General features: G+C 33.0%; 1 long non-coding RNA gene across 1 annotated transcript in view; it reads right to left on the bottom strand.

Annotated features, from left to right (window-relative positions):
- Window positions 1-2,983: 2,983 nt before the first annotated feature.
- The window catches only part of LOC144350785 (uncharacterized), a 56,582-nt gene continuing 37,670 nt past the window's right edge, over window positions 2,984-21,895 (bottom strand). Inside the window, exon 4 of the long non-coding RNA XR_014927045.1 lies at window positions 2,984-3,179. This is a non-coding gene — a long non-coding RNA (uncharacterized LOC144350785). The remainder of the gene's footprint in view (window positions 3,180-21,895) is intronic.

Genomic DNA, 21,895 nt, shown 5'->3' with positions numbered 1-21,895 from the left:
CTTATTTTAAATTCTTTGTTTTCCAATCTTGACTCGGAACTGAAATAAAATTCTCAGTAAAAATTTGATGCTACACTATGCCTGTTTTCATGTATTTTTCTATATTTTTGGACCAAATGAAGATAATTTCCCACTAACCGAAAGTCGTGATCACAATTTTAAAAGAATTAGTTAAAAATTATGTGAGTTTAAAATTAGTTAATAAATAAAAAATGTTGACTTTGGTGCTCAAAGAGTAATAAAAGCAACTGTATAAAATGCAGGGAATACCTCCATACTACAAGTTTCCTCAAATGGATTTCCTACTTAATGATCCTGGCAAAAATACTGCGTTATTGATCCTATAAAAAGAATTCAACAACATTTGGTACTTTTAATAATGAAAATACAGGTCATGATAAAACATCACTCTCTGTATATTTCATACATTTTAAAAGAACCGTGTGACATAGCCATGATTTTGTCACACATTTTGCGTTTGAAAGCACAGTACGCAGGAATGATTATGTTCATACTTAAATATACATGTACATTATTATTATTATTATTAGAAATTTCTTTACAAAACTCACTATTAATAGGTCTCAAAAAAAATGCTGTTATTAAAGAGTTAAAATCACAACAGGTGATGTTTATAGAAAAGCTCAGTTTTTAAATTTCGTTTTAAAGTACTATTATAAATATCAAACGATAATGGTTTCACTTTATTGACACGCAAAAAAAAAAAAAAACTCTTCTCACACAATTTACGATTTTGTATATAGCACTGTTAGACTAGGACAAAATAGTTGGGTATCAGTGGAAACTGAACATTATTTATGTGATCAATATCACATGAGTTAAAGGCTCATACTAAATATTATAATTGTTGATTTGTAAAAACACTACAACATACCAGATTAAAAGTAAGACAATTTATTAAAACTAGTCAGCTATAAAGAAATAAAATATATGCGATAACATAACTACTAATGGAAAGATTACACAATAAAAATACACACTAAAAAATTGGGCAAGGGGTCACCCTTCAAAACTCCCACTGGTGAGCATTGGGCAAATAACAAATTAATCTGCAGAAAAATTCTGAAAAAGAAAGATGACAAACAATTAATTGGTTAACCATTTCACCACCAGTTTCCTCTTTTCATCACAAATTCACAAAATAGTCCTGTTTATAGTCTGTACTTTCCTTTAGAAGTTTGGGACAAAATAAGCCAAATTTTTTGAGTGAAATTTGACTCTGTTGGCTACAAAATTAGGGAAATATTGAAGAATATTAAAAAATGCAGAAAAATTTGGGCGGGGAAAGTCTGGTGGTGGAAAGGATAAGTATCAATTACCAGACTGATGGATGTATGCTTGAAATAGCCGGTATAATTGTTTTCATATTTTTTTACCAAAACTGGTCAAAACAAGTAGGTTATTTAACAATATTCAAAAAATACTAAAATATAAAATAATAAAAAAATTTGGAAAACTTTGAAACAAATGTTGGCAGCCTAAATTATGGATTTAAAAAATTAGATCTAAATTTGTTTCCTATTTAACAAAAATGATGACAAATAAAAAATTGATATTATGTAAACAATATAAACAAATCCGGCTTAAGAATTGTCAGTAAGGACCAGCAGGTGTCTTAATATCAGATTGCAACATCAACGTAATCTTCTTGAATCTATTTTTTTAATCAAAGTACTCGTCATAATAGTGTAAACCATTTTAATTTCACACAACACAAATTTTCAAATGACAGAAAAAATTGTAAAATTTTGTAGCAATGAAAATTTCACTGGTGTTAAAAGTGACAGTGATTAATATTCAGGAATCTCTGTTCTCATGAACCACCAAAACGTAGAGCAGCAAAAATGAAACAGAAATCAGTACGTGTATCAGAGTACTTCATTCCACTGAAAACGACTGCGTTAAGGTTACACCAGTAGCGAGTAAAGCATTATTGACAGTTTTATATGACAAACTGTCACGTTACAGATGCGATACATTTATTAATATCACAATGTTGGCGCTAAGCCTACAGGGCTCAGACATGCATTTGTGATTTCATATGTATGGTTTGTATCTTAAGACAAAATGGCAGATTAAATTTAAATCTGAATGGAGATACCCAGAACTGACTTGGTTACAGCGGAATTTGGTTTAATATTTTCAATAGCGAAAGACTATTTCACTGAAAACTCTTTTTTTTCTGGTTTTGCACGATTTGTATATTATGTGAAAAAATCAAAAAACTGTTCTATTTCATTTTCAATCCACCTAACCAGATTTTATTAGCACTTTTCACTAAACACTCAAATGCTAGATTCTTCAAAAAATTACAGTTCTATTTGATATTTAAGTCAACAATGTCTGAAGCAGAAAAACTTGCGTACTGATTTTCAACTCAATATTAAAGAACTAGCAGAAACATGCAATGGTTGCTTCGCTGCTCGGTATTCGATTCTGAGACAAAAAATTTTATAATCACAGATTTCAAGTTAAAATTTTCATTATTCAAAAACACATACACAATGATTCTTAATATTATAAGTAATTAAAACAATAAATTTGTAAAATATGAATTCTACGTCACCATTTCATATCTAATTACTAATGTTGAATTGCGTTGATGTTTTGTCCACTATTCCACAAAAATGGAACATACATTTCAGAAAACAAATCATCTCAATTTAAAACACAGTACCTTCATATAAATAAAATTTACTTGATTATTGAGGTAAAAAATATCTACTACAGACAAAGATAAATAGAGCATTATTATTTTCAAGGCGAAAAGCACAAGGGAAGGAAAGAAATCTTCCATTAAACTGTCAAACATGATTATCACCTATTTGGAAATACTTGCATTTGTTGAAAATAGCAATTAGCGAGGACTGGCAATGAAAACAATGTCAAATATGAAAAGACGGAAACTTACCAAATATATTACCACCACTTTCATCTCGTTATTGTTGTTATTTTTCTTCAATTTCTGCTGGTAATGTTTCACTACTCGTTCTGTTCTATTCTCACATTGGCAGAGGTGAAATCTTCAAAAAATATTTGAAGTCCAGCTCGTACTAATCCGGGAATATGCGATAGGGTCGTGGAGAGAAAATGTCGGAATAGGGAACGTAATTGTCAGATGTATTCACAACAGGTGTAATAATACGTACTCCTCACGTCTAGAAGAGAAAAAAAAATGAAACTGCATCAAGAGAGATGGCAATACTGAGACTGTTCCATTGTCATTGAGGGGTGGGTTGGTTGATTGCAAAGGAGGGTTATTCAACAGGTGAAGTGAGAAGGCACAAGACTGTACCATTCACATATAGGGGTGGGTGTATATAGTGTAGTGTGTATATAGACTATTAAAGACTGTACCTGTGAATAAGAGCTGCTGTGGAATATACCACTATTACAAAGGGGGATCTTGCTTTCGATGTGATGAGAATATGAATTGACCAGTAAGTACAGTAAAGGCTACTGATGTTGTTAAAACATGTTTTGAAATGAAGTGAGATTTAGGACATTCCATTGTTTAATACGTGTACATGTACACATACAGAGGGATATTTTTTTTAATTTAAGTAGAATAGAAATAATTCATAAAAAATAAAAAGAGTGAAACATTATACAGCATATTAAAGTAAACCAAATTTTTAAATTTGATTTTCCCAAAATTATAGAAAAACATGTGCAAAATAAATTTGATCCAAAAACGAACAAAAATGAAATCTACAGATTGTTAGCGTCAAAGTCACCATGAACACATTTGTTGACTGCTATGTGTGAAGCACACAATGGGAGTCTTTGCATTTAACCTGTATGTGTGTGTGATTCACCATTATCTCCAAGCGGGAATTTGTTTGTTTTTTTCAATTTTTTTTTTATATAACAATTGTGCTTGTTGTTTTGTTTTTTAAATAACAATTTTGCTTTATTTGCAATTTATAATTTAAATATTGCATGTTCTTTTGTTTTTTGGAAAATCTGACAAAAAAAAATTGTGGCATGCATATTTTTAGCTGATATACATGATGACTAGAAACAATATTTATGGAAACATGAAAAAATGAATATATTAAATCATTAAATACTAATTTTCATCATGCCATCTCTTTATTAGTTAATATATACTGCACATGTTTGGTATTCTGTGCACCAATAGCTGTGTGATTCAGCATAAAAAATTACTATTTATACTCATAAACAGAAAGATCATAGACACCGATTTTATGATGTCAAACGTATTACTAATTGAATCAAATGAATTATTCATGAGATAAGTAAACAAATATGTAAGCAAAAATGATCAATAGGCATACATAAACAGTTCAAACTGTCATGTTTAAATAATCTTACAACGTTTTTGTTCCGGCAGTGAACTTCCTTGAAATTTTCAACATGTCAAAAGCTGAAGTAAGGATTAGGGTAGGAAATTTATTTTAATATAACTGCCATGTACAATGACCAGAAAATTGTTTTTTGGTTCAAATTAGAGATTTATAAGTAGCAAATAAAATTCATTAATTTTGGAAAATAATAATATTAAATTCTTAATAAGCCAAAACATCCCATGTCTGAGCCCTGTACAAATCACAGCCACAGTATGGCTGCCCAGAACTCAGAGATTAATATGGTACACACTTTAATTAAGACACAAATTAAGATCCTCTTGCCTGCATACAGGCACCATCAATTAGTATTTAGGGACTGCAAGATTAATTTAGTTGTAAAAATACAGTTTTCATGGAAGCAAGTTTAGTACTGTAGAATACTTTATTTTCGCTTGGAATTTATTTTCGCTGAAGGGATGATTCAGTGAAAATTAAATCCAGCGAATATACATTTTTTCCTATATTTCACATTAAACTCATCAAAAATCAGTGAAAATAAATTCCATACAAAACGTTCAAAAAGCCTTTTCAGCGAAAATTAATTCCAGCAAAAATAAAGTATTCCACAGTATTGCATTCAGTTTTGTTTGTTTTTCAGTCTAGCAGTATGATAAGTTAACACTATTGTCAAAATTTTCAGAAAATATGATATATTTTTTTCAATTTACGATTGTTCTTTCTGAGTAAGCTGAAATGTTTGGCATACATATTTATATCTTGATCACTGGGATTCTAGTAAAAACAAGTCATTGTTAATGACATAGTCCCTGTTGGAATAAAGTTCATGCCAAAAATAAAATAATATGGTCCAAAAGCATAGTTAATAATTTTGAGTGAATAATTTGCTGGTTTAGTATCAACAGAAGTTAGATGTATTAAATGACTCAAAAAATCTTAATATATGGCCAGAAATTAAACAGGATATGCTATTCATTCATTTTTTGTATCCAAACTGAATTTCTTTTGTCCAGGTTCATGTACAGAGATATAAAACACAAAACGAATCATCATGGACATGTATAATGTTTGAAGAAAATTTGAATGAAAATCAAGAAATCATGTCCAAGATACCACATTTTTCAAAAAAAACAAGATGGATGACAGTCAGCTATCTTTGATAAGATTATATGACAAATTGTCATGGACATGTAATTTAAAATGTACAATGTACCGGTATATATAAAATTTGAACAAAAACTTTGTTTGAACGGAGACTAAAAAAAAAAGTTTGCAAAAAATTGGAAGCAATGTTTATATAATGTATAATGCACAGACATCTAGAATTTCTTTTTAGATGATTTTGATGTTAAAGATTCAGATAACGCATTGTAAATCTTATCACTGTGAGGGTGCATTCATTAAGATGCTATTTGGAGCAGAAATTTTGGTGACTGTGACACACTGATCGAGGTGCAGGCCTACTTACAGTGGCACTCTAGACTGGCAAAGTCAAGACATAATTGTCAAAAAGAAGTCCCAACTTTGCCAATCTAGCTTAACTCGCATCTTCAGAAAGCTGAGACGCTCTTAACAATGAATAGAGGAAGACTACTTTTTGATGAGTCCTTCTTACAAGGTCATAGAGGTTAAACTGCATGAATATTTAACAAATGTCCTCTCATGTGAATACGTGAACTTGTGTCAACTGAACATACGGTAGCTCTCATTACATTACCAGCATTCCATGGTTTATCCCCACGCATACTTTTAAAAGTGAACGTACGCTCAACTCGTATCTTCATGAAAACTATGACGCTCAGTTACTGTGCTCAACTACCACATAGAGACTCATTTACATACATGCATTTTGTCATGATTGCGAGTTTGAATCCTGTGTGTGTGTGTTTATATGTTCATATTCTGCCTGTACTTTATTTTATTACAAACCATATGTATACCAAAGCAATCTTGCATAATAACTATGTTATTTACAGAAATATTGAAATATGTGAATAAAAAAGAATGTAAGTGAACCGGTTTTTAATTTTCAAATTAGAATATACTTCAGTTGTCAAAAAAAAAAGTGTCACGAATTACAGATTGGTCAGTATGATATGAAGATTACGTGCAGCGATATAAAGTCTCTCAAAATAGGATTACATATCGATGTTGTGTGGAGAATCTCTTTCTCCCAGCTGGGCACTCATATTTATATAATGCACAGCTCTGCAGGGAAATTACAATTTGGAATGAAATGTTATTAAGTGCTATATATTCATGTATTTCTCATTCAAAGCAATTACATAGTGGATTCAAGTTCTGAAAATTGTGGATTGAGTCTCTGTGTAGAATAGAATAGAATAGAATAGAATTAGAATTCTTTATTAATACCGTAAAAATAATGTGACATTTCTATTTTGGTTAACAAGTTAACAAAGTTTTTACTTATAGTTGTATAATATAATCAAAGTAAAAATTTGCAGGTAGCTATGTTGTCATTACTGCTATCACTGATTTTAACTTATTGCAAACAGCTAATTTTCTGTTCACTGCAAGGTGTGGCATGTGAAAAGCACGGACCAAGCGTCCGCCACAAAAATTGAATGATTTGATTTTTTTATAGTTTAATGTGGGAACGCCAAACTTTCAGAGGGTAATACGGTTTTGAGGTACCCTTAATCAATCAAAACTGACAATCATCAAATGTGAAAAGCACATACATTACAAAGCGTGAATACACCCATGCTACGACAATGCTATATCTTTTGTTTGTCCTATTTTGATGTTCGAATTCACACACAGCGACGGATTTTGCAATGAACAGAAAATGGTCTATTATCAGTCAGGGGCATACACACAGACATATAGCATAGTACAATGAGTCTAATAAGCACTTTAGACAACTCATGCAAATCAGTTTACATCTCCGTAAAAAAAAAATCAGACCTTCACCCTTTTAAAACCAATCAGCTTTAACAAAATAAATCTGTGAATATTTTTATTTATTTATTTCAACAATTTTCATCAATACATGTAGCTGCAATGATAAATCAAGTCAATTTGGTTAAAAATGAAAAAAGAATCTATTGAAAAATATACAACAATTTTGTTGTGAAAACAAAGGGTTATAACCAAATTTAATTTTTTTGTAGTTTCAAAATTCCAAACTCTCCCCCCTGATGTGTATCGTCTTATTTTTTTTGTCATTCATTCATTCGCAATTTTTTCAACCTCTTTACATGTGAATACACATTTATAAAGATGTTTGATATTCAACCTGACTTATATACCATTTAACAGGTGAATTTTTCTCATTTGATGCCAAAAATGTAAATACAATACCTCTATGGCCTAATAGTTATAGCATGACCACCCAGTGCATCAAGGAGATTGTGGGTTCAAGTTTAATGGTTGGCTTCCTTTTCAGCAATGATAAAAAGTTGTGAATATATCATCCATGATCCAGTGGGGGAGGGGGGAATGGTGCTGTTCCCGTTCTCAGTGAATTTAAATAATTACAGCATCCCTGTTACAGCAAGAAGCCGATTACAGTGGGATAATTGGAACTTTAATACCCTAAATCCATTTGAATTTATAGAACTCTATTTGGAGTAAAATTAGTTAAATAATGACACAAACACATAATGAATAAATAAGTTTTCAACAAATGGAGCTTTTTCCTTTTTTTAAAAAATATTTATAGTTTATTTGGCATAGTTGATTATGGTCCTTTTATCTACATCTACATATACATTGCATCTGATTTATCAAGTTTCTATTCCTAAAATAATACTAACTTTATTTCATTTATGAATCTAATTTAATAATGTTCATGTACAGTATTTATGCAACTATATTTGTTTTTACCGGTACTTGCTAGCCATGAACTTATGGATTCAATTTATCTACGCTTTGACCTATAAACTCCCTCTTATTAATTTAAATTAAATTTGTATTTATGCATTATTTATATAATTAATGAACAAAAAATAATCAGGCATGAAATGGAATTGATTTTTTCTAACATGCACACTTCTTTTTACACCAGGAAGGACTTGATGCATTGTTTTTCCACTATCATGGTAGCCTCATGTGCTTACATAAATGTGTCTGTGGTTAGGTCATATTTTCATCATCTCTAGTATAGCGTGAATGCAATTGTTGACTCCATGTAGTTACTCTGTCTGTCTGTCTGTCTGTGTGTCTGATATCCCACAAACCAGTCACCTGATTCCAACTACATACATACTGTAAAATAGTTTATTTTCACTTGAAATTAATTTTTGCTGAAGGAATGATATATCTTCTCCCTATATTTTACATTCAACTTGCCAAAAATCAGTGGAAATAAATTTCATCCAAAACACCCAAAAAGTCTTTTCAGCAAAAATTAATTCAGATAATCCACAGACCTAATGACGATGGTTGAAATTTATGCATGTTTTTTACCTAATTTACATAAATTAAAAAAAAAATATATTTTATGAAGGATTTATGAGATTTAACTTAAAGTGCCTGTGCAATGCCCACCCTCACGTTTCCCATTTTAGATCTGTGTCCCATTGAAATGGGCAGATATTGAATTTTTTGCCGAAAATGATTACTCGTATCCAAGTAAATTTGGGATATTTCTCGTGTTGTAGCCACGCCCACCTATCCTGAAATGGTCGACTGTTTCCGGATTTCCGACTCTCATCGCAAGTGCGCCACCAAATGCCAAAATGTGAGAGGAAGTCATACCCCTGAGCCATAATAACACTGGTCATTCAGTATACTTTTAAACAATATATATTTTCCGGTCGGCGTTTTTTTCTTCTTTTTTTTGACTATTTTAATTTTTTGAGAGAGAGTTTTTAGATGTTGTGTTGTGGGCAGTTGCAGTGAAACGTATAGTCATAGTGTAAGTATTCACACGTTTCTAATCGACCCGAAGGTGCGACATCAGTGAACAAAAGCCACTTAACATCAGATTCTTTTTTTTTGGAGAAACTGTCCTCGTCCATGAAAAAACAACGTTGACAACATAAACCTGGCGCAACACTTTTGATTTCGGACCATGATCACAGAGGTGGATTTCAGAAGAGAGAGAAACGTCCGGCAAGTGTTTCAAATGAGTTGACTTTTTTGCGATCCTGATTATCGTTTTATAGAGACCATTTAGTCCCTGTTAGGTAAAAGGTAGCAATAATTTTGACAGTGACACGAAAACGAAGCGTCGGACAAACAGAAAATTACACAGCCCTTACACACTGCTAATTGTTTTCATTTTCGAAGGCTAAAACTTTCTGAATTGTTTGGTGATTGGTGTTGAATGTCGAATTCACACCTCTGTTCTTTTTTTACCTCCATGCTTACAGCTTGATCTGCGTAATAATTTCTGAAAGAAGAATCCGGGCTTGGTCAATGTGTTTCCACCAAATAAAGTTTTAATATGATGTTATAATTATGACAATTACGCCATGGATCACGCTAACTCGAATTCGCTCTGAATTTATCGGTATGTGTGTCGATCTCGATTATTTTTGTTATCCAATTAAACGCCACTTTTAACGCACTTGCCCTCGTCGTGACCCAACGCGTTCACCTATTTCAACAAAATTTCAATTTATTTCCACGCGGCTGTCATTTATTTAGTAACTGTGATTTGTCGTTTTTTTAATTATTTTATAGTGATCACTATAGTCTAATGTTTAGAATGTCAAAATATGTTCTCTTTTATTTTAATTTTGAAAGTTTCAGTCAGACGATCGATGAAATACAACAGTGTAGTGACGTGCCTAGTAACCTGCTAAATAACGAGATAATTCCGACGTCAAATTCTATTTTGTCCAGCGACAGTGTACAAACGTGCGCCGGTGACGATCACGGTGACCAGCTACACCAGCACGGACATATTTCGCATCTAACTCAATCCCATGCAACAAAAATTGATACTATGTGTTCATTACGGTCCATTCCTCCTCGACGAACAAGTACATAAGTGACAATATAGTCAAAGACGAGAAAACTGCACAAGAAATTTGCCTTATTTACACGTATCGGCAATGCAAGCTGCCATGCGACTTCCCCTTCTGACGTCACAAGGGGAATTTCTGTATGCAAATGAGAAGCTAATGAGGAGCCTCGTTTTCAAATACACAAAATAAAGTTGCCATAGATTGAGTTTAAAACACATTTTTTCACTTAAAAAAAATAATTCATGCTTAGAAACATAAAAATTAATAATATTTATGTATCAATGGATAATTTTAGGCGTGAAAATAGCAGCCATTTCACAGGCACTTTAAATACTCTCCAATATCCTGGGCTCAGTACACAGGAGTTTTTTTCTAATATGTCTTAATAGATTGGTTTATTCACATAGCCTGAGATACATCACAAAATGCACCACATATTATTAAAGGGTTTATGTGAGCTGCTTTCACTCCTGAGAACATATGTGAGTTTATATTGATGCATTTCTAATATTATATATACAACGTGTTGTAATTGTGCAGTATTTTACGGGGTATTTTCATCCTACCATATTAAGGAATGCAAATTCCAAATATGGAATGATTACGCACGTAAGCGTCCTCTAATAATAAAAACAAACAATGCTCCCATCAGAGTTTGACCAGACTCCACACAAAGAAGTTCGCTGATTCTGTTCTAAACATTTTGAATTTCGGCATTCCCATTGTGTATTGGAAGGAAAAGATGTATAATAATATAGTTATTAGGAGAATACCTCAAAGTATGCACTCAGACAGTACGCTGCACATCGGTCGATACTCCAGCTGTACTGTCTTTGTGCATACTTTGAGGTATTCGCATAATAACCTTATATTATATTTAAATATTCAAGGTACAGAGGCCACCGGCTTATAAGTACAAGTAAAATATTTCAAAAATGAGAATATATATCACTATCTATTTTTAGTCCTACATTACTGACAATAAAGAAATAATTATTGAAAAAATACATAAAAATGTTACACTAAAATTTACAACTTTTTATCAAATAAAGCCAGGACTTAAATCAAACAAAATATTAATGCTTTAAATATGGAAAATAATTTTCTCTGGTTCAAGACATGAAAATTAAGATAATGGGTTATTTAAGGTCCAAATATATTTGGCAATATTGGTATAACATTTGGTCACAACATTTGTTTTACTCCATCTGTAATATAATATAATTTCACAATATATAATATAAGAAATTAGCAATTATAGTTTATGATTTTATTCTAATCTATTTATAGATAGATCAGTGGATTAACCACAAGACTACATCACAATTAGTAGTTTGATTATTTAAAGGTTTTGATACCATGTACTATTCTCAGGAGTGGGCATTTAAGACAGTCGATAGGATGATAATATATCATCATGGATGTACAATTTCATACAAATATAATCAAATATCACCCAGACAGATGTTATATTATTATTCAAATTTTTAAGGCTACAAAAAAAAAATAGTTAATGAAATCAAAGTTTGCACATATATGATTGGGAAGACAATAGAAATCTGTAATTTTTCTGTAATTTTTCTGTATTTTTGTCATTTTCAGATCACAATTTTGTGATTCAACTGTTGTAGCATCTTCATCTCTTGTTACCAAGCACCCTTATCTCATTTTTTTTAATGCATATGTCTGCAACAGATAAAATACATTGTATATTTAATAGCTTCTTATAATAATTAAATGAACTTTAATATCAACAATAAAACATTTACTAATGTCAAATTAGGACACATAGTTTTATAATATAAATTTAGTACTCCAGTTTATGGTCTTGTTTTATTGTTGTAATCTGCATCATAAAATACAATATTCTATTATTAATACAAGTCATGAGATGACACAGACCCCATTCTTTTTAATAAAAGAGTATATTTGAGTACGTGTGAACAGTACATTGTATGTCTCATATGTGATAGGTACATGTAATCACTCAAAATATATTTACATTCTAACATACAGCTCAAAATATCTTTTTGTTATGCAACCAATTTAAGCTACATACGTCAATGAATACTATAAAAGCTTGAAATTTTTGCATTATTTATCCTGTCTGACTGGTATGTGAGAGGAATAATACAAACTGGAGTTAGTTGCAAATGTTTAGAAACAGGTAAGAAAAAATCATGAGACAAATGCATGTATATGCATGATATGATGTTAGCTGACAATGAAAATATGCGGATTTGAAGCATTTGAGTCCTAAAATGGCAAGTGACTGTGATTGAAAAAAAGAAAGTGACTGTGAGTGAGCGCAAGCAAGTGACTGTGAGTGAGCGCAAGCAAGTGACTGTGAGTGAGCGCAAGCAAGTGACTGTGAGTGAGCGCAAGCAAGTGACTGTGAGTGAGCACAAGCAAGTGACTGTAATCTTTTGAAGGAAAGTGCAGACTATAACAGACTATATTAGGAATTTGTGATGAAAAGAGGGAACTGGTGGTGGAAAGGATAAAACTGTATTTCTGCTGGACGTAAGTGAATCCAAGTCAATGCCCGTTGGACGTCAGTTTGCAGGCATGGTATATATACATTTATGTACATGTAAGCAACCAAGGAACTTTGAAAATTAAACCCCAAATTTTAACATTATAAAATTTTATTTTCACATTTCGAAAGTGAAAGTGTATGAAGACTGTATCCAAGGGTTTTTCTAGTAAAAATGAACAAGAGGGAGCACACACATTCGATAGACCTGAAAACGCCATATCAGAAGTGACTGTGATTGAAAAAAAGAAAGTGACTGTGAGTGAGCGCAAGCAAGTGACTGTGAGTGAGCGCAAGCAAGTGACTGTGAGTGAGCACAAGCAAGTGACTGCAAGCGAGAGCAAGCAAGTGACTGTGATTGAGAACAAACAAGTGACTGTGAGTGAGCGCAAGCAAGTGACTGTGAGTGAGCACAAGCCAGTGACTGTGAGTGAGAGCAAGCCAGCAACTACGAGTGCATGAGCGCAAACAAGTGACTGTGAGTGAGAGCAAGCCAGTGACTATGAGTGAGCGCAAACAAGAGACTGCGAGTGAGAGCAAGCCAGTGACTGCGAGTGAGCATATTAAAGTAAGTGACTGTGAGTGAGTGCAAACAAGTGACTGCGAGTGAGCACAAGCAAGTGACTGCGAGTGAGCACCAGGAAGTGACTGAGTGAGCACCAGGAATTGTATGTGAGTGAGCACTGCTAGCGAGTAAAGGTAAATGTACCAGTGATTGCCAGTCAATGAATAAAAAAACAAATAAATGAACAAACTGAGGATTAAATTAATAAACAAGTGATATGTCTTGTGTATGTATAGAGACAGTACAGTGTACATTCATTATAGTAGTTACTATTATGTTGTCTGAATGTTGCGGGCTATAGCATGCATGTACTAGCAATGAAAACATGCATCCGTAGTATGTATACCAAGGTCAATCATTCCCCTGTTCTGTTAAGATTTCTTTATTTTCACTGACAGCGAGATAAGTAAAATTTTAAGGTAAATCAAATATTTTGTTGATTAACGATACGTATGGGTGGTTTATAATGCACTAATTATCTAATGACATTAGTCTCAAATTAATAAACATTATAGTGTCTATACAACATTATAAATAAACATTATAGTGTCTATACAACATTATATTAAAATAAACATTATAGTGTCTATACAACATTATAAGAGTTATTAAGATACTTCTCTTTAGGGAAATCAGAAAATATGAAAATAAAATTGTAGTCATGAATTCATACTTCTGTAAATTCTTTCAGGAAGATTGCTTCATTATGTTTAAAAGAATATAGATTACCGGTAATTGACCTTTGAAAGACAGGAAGATCAGAGTTGGTGAGAATTATGATTTTAGAAAACTGTCATCATACATGTATCTACAGTGCACCGTATTGTTTGGTGATAGATTCAGAAAATATTTATACTATGATCTGAACAGTTTATTAAATTAAATGCATATAACAAATCTTGACTACAAAATGCTATGATCAACTGCCATGTTTTTTGTACCTGCATGGTATGCGTCACAGTCAACTGACAACAGACAAGTTTGAGTTTCCGATTTCACAACCAGTCATCTGTGAGCCTGTATGTTTGACGCAGATTTTTGTTGTTGAAAATACATGTCTGTATGTCTTCTTCCAGAAATATTTTATAAATTATATTTTGTTCGTATTCATTTTGTGTGTATGAATGTAATGGTTTGTTTCTATATTTTATGAAAAAATTCAAGAGTAGTGTTGGATATAGTAACAGCTTAACCTTTTCACCATGAGACTTTCTCACCAACATTTTTCTACACTTTTTCTAATATTCTTCAATATTTCTGGAAGCAAACCCTAATTTTGGAGCCAACAGACATAATTTTCGTCAATTTTCAGTTTTTACTTCGGCTATTTTGTCCCAATCTTTTGAAGGAAAGTGCAGACTATAACAGACTATATTAGGAATTTGTGATGAAAAGAGGGAACTGGTGGTGGAAAGGTTAAAACTGTATTTCTGCTGGACGTAAGTGAATCCAAGTCAATGCCCGTTGGACGTCAGTTTGCAGGCATGGTATATATACATTTATGTACATGTAAGCAACCAAGGAACTTTGAAAATCAAACCCCAAATTTTAACATTATAAAATTTTATTTTCACATTTCGAAAGTGAAAGTGTATGAAGACTGTATCCAAGGGTTTTTCTAGTAAAAATGAACAAGAGGGAGCACACACATTCGATAGACCTGAAAACGCCATATCAGAAGATTTCTGTGCCGTTTAACGGTGTATCTATCGCCAATACATAACATACTGGAGAGAGAATATGACAAATGAAAAAACAAAACTGAGAACATACATTAAATTTAAAATTAATTACAATCTGGAAAATTACATTAATGTTTTGGATAATAATCAAAGAATATCAATGGCTAGATTCAGGACAAGTAGTCACAATCTAGCCATTGAAAAAGGCAGACATACCAATCCAAAAACCCCATTAGAAAATAGAATTTGTAAACAATGCCCATTACAGGAGATCGAAGACGAATTACACTTTCTTTTAGTTTGCCCACGATATCAAACAGATAGAAATGATTTTATTTCCAATATTTTATTCCCCAAAGAAATCATTACCAACCTGCAAAAATTCACATATTTAATGAAAAGTAATGACAGAAATATAATAAAACTTTTAGGGGAATTTTTACATAAATCATTTATTTTAAGAAATGAGCTTTTGGATATAATACCTTGACTCTTTTTTTTCTATTTTTTACGTTATCGTACTTTGATTTTTTTAATCACTTATATATTTATTGCTGTAAACCAATAGAACATTTGTAATTCTAAGGATGCAATAAAGTTATTATTATTATTATTATCGCCATTGAAATATTTTTGGAGTACTTTTAGTGTATTTGGTGTCCAGACACATTGTTAGCTTGTGTTGCTGGGAAGTTTTCATGTTGTAAGGCAGCACGGAAGTGTGCGGCTCAAGAAATATATTTATGACTTTAAAGTTCAATCGGTAATTCGATAAGAGGGCAGCCACAAGTATCAGCGCGATGCGCCCTATTCCCCGGTTTAGAAAAACCCCTGAGTATTCACTTGCAATCATGCAGACAATTCATTGTCATGTTGGTACACAAGGCACTGAGTAGTGTATATATAGAAAATTCATTGAGGCCTTTGAGGACCAATTATTAAGTAAAAACAATTGGATATCTCTGTACTATTAAAAGAAAATTCCTTTGGAATTTACCAGTTTATAGTTAAGAGACTGAATGTCAAGGAGGATTTGGTGTTTTGCTAAATGATATGGGAGGATTTGTTCAAGTACATTCTCTGGATAACCTTTGACATATGAACACCTTTGTAACTGCAATAACACGCACGTATATAATGAAAACGGTTTTTATTTCGTCAAATTCACAAGACAAAGGAGAAAAATAATATATACAAAATTTTTTTTTTTCTGATGGAAGCTGAAAGTCAATACACTTCAAATAGCATAGAAGCTCGGTATTTAGGTTGCCTTGAGTGGCCATTATAACAAATGTTTGATTTTGTGATTAGATGTCACAACCTCAGTGCAGGCTAGCTTCAGGACCCCAATATTTCAGGATTTGTTGTAAAATCAACTGATTTTATCATTTTTTTATTCAGTGTGAAGTGTTTTCCATATAATACTTAGTGAAAACGTAACCTTAAATAATAATATCAGGATTTGTCAATGAAACCCTAACAAGGCAATCATTCTCCCATCTTGTAATAATAATAATTTATTGACATTAATCATTTTGAAGTATTTTTCTAGGGTTTCTTTGTTGATTTTGGCCGAATAATACAATTTTACCTCACCAGTAGATCTTTATCTAAAAAAACATGAGAGCAAATAAGTACGTTTTTTTTGTCAAAAAGTAAATGAACAGCTAGTGACTAGAAGATAATCTAGTTATTAGAACATTTTTTGTTTTCATTACTGTGTAAAAACATAGAATAGATCTCTGTTGATAGACAAAAATTCTTGTAGGCTTTTGAGTATAGTTGATAGCCAGCAGATTTCAACCGATTTTCTGAAACACCTTCATGTCAATATTACCCACACTGTCACCTGAGATAGTATTTACAATTTAAGTCTTCGATAATGAATAGTGCTATATCCGTCTTACTCGCACAAGAGGAAAAGCTGGCAGTGATGGTTGCCAGGGCAACCAATGATGCTATGGATGATTGGAATACCATTTTGCAAGTGTAAGTGATGCTAAATGCTTATTTGATGAGTTGTCACAGTAACTAGGTAATGTATATACTCAGTTGCCATAGCAATCTCACCCGATATTAAAATCTGCGACATGAGAATGATGACCCAATTGCAACATAATATATCAGGAGGAACTACACAAGTGAAAATGACTGATCAAAGTGTGTGGATAAGATAATCATGTTGCGTCTCGCGATAATCCATCTTTTTGAGCGCTAGAGATGCAGTGCTCAAGAAAATTCCAATTGCTATTAAACATGCAAAATACAGAATGAATTCTGAATGCAGATTTTGTTGAATTTAATCCAAGTTTTATGTCCGCAAAAGTATGATACAAGTTTCTTCAACATCACATACATGATACATATATAAGAACAATTCTGAGCTGATATAACTCTGGTAAGAATTTTTATGCATCTAATTTTTATCATAAGATGTGCCACATTTACTCTATCAGAAGCATGCATATATTAAAATATAAACATGTTTAAACAGAGTAACATTGGTACTCTACAAAAAGCAATATTTTAGCACATACACAAGACAGACATAGCTTAACTACAGTCAGTGATATTTACCAAAATATTTATTATAACTTTTATAACTTACTGGCTTAGCAATTAATTTCCACCACCAATTAGATTAACAGTGTCACAGCATTTTGGCTCAATTTTAACAAATCCAAAATCCCTCTGGATAATTTCCATTAATAGTTTGCATGTGTACTATGTTTGCATTTGAAGTTTCGGTGATTTTAATGGGTGTATATATTTTTATAGTACATACATGTACAATACCCATCAAATATTAGTAATTTAGAATTTATTACATAACCTGACTTCCCTTGCCATAGTTATGTAATGTACACCCTGTAACTTTATGCAGGAATCCTAAATAATAAAATTTAAACTATTAACTCATTTTGCATTATTAGCGGCTGCAAATTTTTTTTTTTTTGCAAATATTAAATTCACAGACATTTATTTTGACTTCATTACTGATTTGACTATGTTGTGTAGTTTGTTTTAAATTTGTGGATTGTTTTGACGATTGTTGTATGTTGTTTGTTTTGTGTTCTTGGAAATGTAAATTTCCCTATATGGTTTTCGTACAAAGAAATCCACAGCTGTTTAATAGGTATGTTATTTCCACTTTGCAGTATATTGTATCCGATACGATTGTAATGTGAATTTCATTTATTAATGCTGTATGGTGAGTAGGGAATACTTGTGACTCCAGAGCCCAATGTTGACTTTGTCCCGGACTGTTCACTTAATTACTTGTCAATATCTGACTGGCATATATACAAAGTGGGACCAAAAAAAAAGTCAAATAAGTAAAAATAGAAAGTTAAAAGTTAGTTGCCGGTGTCAAGAGAGCCATAGAAATCGGGCTGTCAGCTGTTGCTGTCCATAGCAGCGATTCGATTTCGTACCAGAAAGTGAGAACCACAAATATAGACACATTACACCAAAATGAACACTAAATCCGCTACTCTGGACAGCCAGTCCTTGAATCATTGATCGCCATGAGTGATGCAACCAGAGTTTACATCTATTTGCTCCTATCATTGCAAAAAAAAGCTCGAGCGAATGTTCCTGAGTGTGCATCTTTAAGTGGCGTGAACATTACTACAATAAAAGATGCAATGAACAGGAACTCCATTCTGGGTTTGTACCATTGTCAAATTTGGGAGAGTTGAGAACTAATTATACACGAGATGTTCCAATAAGGAATTGTTAAAAGACTTTGATAGACATATCAAAATCCTTTATTGGAACAGAATATCTTGTTGATCCACCAAAAAAACAACGTTGCCATGTTTATAGACAAACAACAAACTTGAAACAACTGAAACCATTGGTCCAAACAATCTGCATCCTTGAAAATTGAGTCTTATCGCCCTTCAGTTTCCGAGATAAAAAACTTTTAGGCCAGATTTTCCCCCAATCTTGTTCGAGTTTTTGATAATGTCATTTTTTCAGTCCAGCAGTTAGTCCAGCTATTTATTAGAGATGCCTGGGGACCCAAAATTTGGAATGTGAATCACTCCGGCAACAAAAAAAACAAACAAAAAAAAACCGGTGTTACAGGGGTAATAACCAAAGGGGTGAGGGACTGCACTGCATATCTGCAATTGAGGATGTCCATCTTTCATTTTGTCGGTTCATTCTTGGTCTCTCAAAATTCACACCAAAAATGGCTGTTTATGGTGAGCTAGGAAGGTACCCCATTGACTGTTTTATCAAGAAACAACAACTTAAATATTTCAACCGGGTAACAAACTCTGATAACACATTACTAAGAGAAGCCTACTTAGTAAACAAGAATGTAAAAAGTAAATGGTTTACAAGTGTAGAAACCCTCATGCAAGATTTAGATGTTGTCACCATTGTAAACTCAAGTGAAAAAATAATTAAGAAAAATTTAGACTTTATTCATAAAAAAATAAACAAATCATTTGAGAACCAATGGATCTTAGACATGCATAATGATAATAGAAAACTAACCTTGGCTAAAAACAAACTAAGAACATACAGACTTTTCAAACAAGATTTAAAAATTGAAAATTACCTAATTAATATGCAGAACCATGGTCTTAGAAGGTTAATTGCAAAATTCAGGACAAGCAACCATGACCTTAAAATTGAGAAAGGCAGACATAATAATGTGCGGCTGGATAAAAGAACATGTGATATGTGCAGCCAAAATATAGTTGAGGATGAGCAACATTTTGTAATGAAATGTCCAGCTTACAGTCACCATAGGGACAAATTATTCCTGACTGCACAAAATAAAATTCCAAATTTTGATAAAGAAAATAGTCAGAATAAATTCATTTTGATTATGGCAAACCATACTCTAGCACCAGCCTTAGCTGTCTTCTTAAAAAACAGCTATGGAACAAAACAGCAACAACTATCAGTGTATTAGGCCACATTCTGTGTTCATTCTATATTCTGTATTCACCATTGGCTGCAAATTGTATTTTTTTGTTTTTGACTTGTTTTTTTTTTGTTTTTTTTTTTAGAAAAGTTTTTATTTTTTGTTTTCTTTTTTAGATTGTATTTTTTTTTTTTTTTTTTAATTTCTTTCTGTAAGACCCTTTTTATCCTTTCCTAAGGATTTTATGCGTCTAATAAAAAAATATATCAAAAACATATTTTATATATAAGGCATATAAGAAGACTATGAGAATGCTTCACAAATATGACTAGACATGTCAGTAGTGCAAAATAAAAGTTCAGCAAGCTAAACCACCTTAATCAATGTTAGTTTCACAACAATTGTGTCGCGCGCAGTTATCTAACATGAACAAATTTTACTTTCTGTATGATGTTCTCCAAGCTAGTTTGTAATTTCAGACATTGTTTTGATAACCACGAGTTGAGTCCTGAGAGACTAGATCGGTTTCTGTAGCAACCGTGACGCTATATCCAAACGTTCGCTACATTGTTTCCCATTGCGTTCTCGCGGTACTTGTCTGTTTACCGCCCAAAATTCCCACCAAAGTTCTGCCTCGTGTTAGTCGCGTGTCACACCTAATATGGAATGACAGCGTTATGTTTCGTTTGTATGCGCCAATCATTAGCGTTGTTTTATTTTCGGAACGTTTTGACATGATATATTCTAGAGTACAAACACATGTTTGGCACTTCTCCGATTAGCTGTCACCGAGACAAATGCCGCTCTAACGTTGACAATTACATTAACCAGGCAAAGCGCTGTCGTGAGAAGTCCGATTCAGGCCGTCGCTGTAATTCTTTCTATGGTAGCTTCGCAACTTGATGCTCGTTATGCACACCCTCCTTTCTATGCTCTCTACGATGTCAACTCCTCATGGAGCTATTATTTAGTGATCTATATTTTATACCAAGAAGTATTTGCTGTACAACGTATTGATGTTCATGTTGAGTACAAATAAACCAGTTTGAATTATACCTCACGTCTGTTCAACTCAAGAAAACACAACGCAATCGATGTCCGTTTCAATAACAATTCCGCATGATTAGTCAGTTCGTTTTATGTGACGAAAAGAACACCCCAACGCCTAGTTTTGCGATATAAACTTATCCACCACATAAATTTGGTGCCGAGACCAGGATATCCAATACTGATTCATCATGCCTCGAAGAATCCTAAACAAAGCAATGGATAGACTGAACAAAGTTGTGACTCAATTAAATATCGCGTTGACACTTGCTGAGGATAGAATCCAAGACTTTGAAGTCACTGACAACAAATCTGAAGTATATCGGCTGATCAAAGTAAGCATACTAGCACTTGACAATCGTATCTCAAACTTACAAAAGGCCTGCGACGAAGTCAGAAATTATGCCGATGTTCTGGACGCAGAGTTTACGGAAACTGAAGAAATCGAACTCAAATTACTAGAGAGGTTTAGTTCGATCAATTTATTCCTGACAGAAAACAAGCCAGCGAAGCAAGAAATACATCCAGTCCCACAACTTGGTCAACACGAAGTAAATCAACAACCAATCCCTCCAGATGATCAACAAGCACCGGTCCAACAGGTCGTACCGCCGCCGACACCTCAAGTCGTACCGCCGTCGACACCTCAAGTCGTACTGCCGCCGACACCTCAAGTCGTACTGCCGCCGACACCTCAAGTCGTACCGCCGCCGACACCTCAAGTCGTGCCGCCGCCGACACCTCAAGTCGCGCCGCCGTCGACACCTCAAGTCGCGCCCCCAGTACCGACGTTTCAAGTCGCGTTTCAACCACCTGTACAACAGTTCGATCAACCCGCTAATGCACCAGTGCCTCAAGTAGAAGTTACACAAAATAACTTTTTGAAAAA

The sequence above is a fragment of the Saccoglossus kowalevskii genome, chromosome 18 (assembly GCF_978046115.1).
Source record: "Saccoglossus kowalevskii chromosome 18, keSacKowa6.1, whole genome shotgun sequence".
NCBI classification, from domain to species: domain Eukaryota; kingdom Metazoa; phylum Hemichordata; class Enteropneusta; family Harrimaniidae; genus Saccoglossus; species Saccoglossus kowalevskii.
Note: the sequence above shows the minus strand (reverse complement) of the source record. Positions and strands in the feature narration are given on the sequence as shown.